General features: G+C 45.6%; 1 protein-coding gene across 3 annotated transcripts in view; it reads right to left on the bottom strand.

The window, feature by feature from the left end:
- bdnf (brain-derived neurotrophic factor) overlaps positions 1-443 on the bottom strand; it is a 14,191-nt gene that overhangs the window by 6,195 nt on the left and 7,553 nt on the right. The gene's annotated exons all lie outside the window — the stretch shown is intronic.

The following is a 443-nucleotide window of genomic DNA, read 5'->3' as shown; positions in this document are numbered from 1 at the left end:
TGGGGGGGGGGGGGGGGGGGGGTCCGAGGTTAAATGAGCAAATACAGACAATCACCCTCAACAAATAGTTTATTGAGCTGTTTATGAGCATAAAAGTTAAATGTTCAAACGTGGGTGATTTCATACGGAGACGCGCTGGATTGTTTCCACTTTGTTACTGACTACAAATAGGCTTCTAATAATAACCAGCCACACTGCTCAGGCTGCTCTAATCATAATGAAACAACAGTCGTTTTCTTTTCTTCTTCTTTTTCTTCTTCTTCTTCTCCAGATTACATCTTGCGGACCTCGTGCTCTCCACTGGAAACCCAATCAACATAATAACTCCCGTTTTTTATTAATGAACGGGAGGATAAGGTTACGCATATCCCCTCTCGGGCTGCAGCGCTGTCTGTTCGCAGGATAACCGGACTTGATCGAGCTACTTTTAGACCCCCCCCCCC

The sequence above is a fragment of the Seriola lalandi genome, unplaced genomic scaffold, assembly GCF_002814215.2.
Source record: "Seriola lalandi dorsalis isolate HSWRI2012SDOR001 ecotype SW California unplaced genomic scaffold, Sedor1 jcf7180002054735, whole genome shotgun sequence".
Classification (NCBI taxonomy): domain Eukaryota; kingdom Metazoa; phylum Chordata; class Actinopteri; order Carangiformes; family Carangidae; genus Seriola; species Seriola lalandi.
Note: the sequence above shows the minus strand (reverse complement) of the source record. Positions and strands in the feature narration are given on the sequence as shown.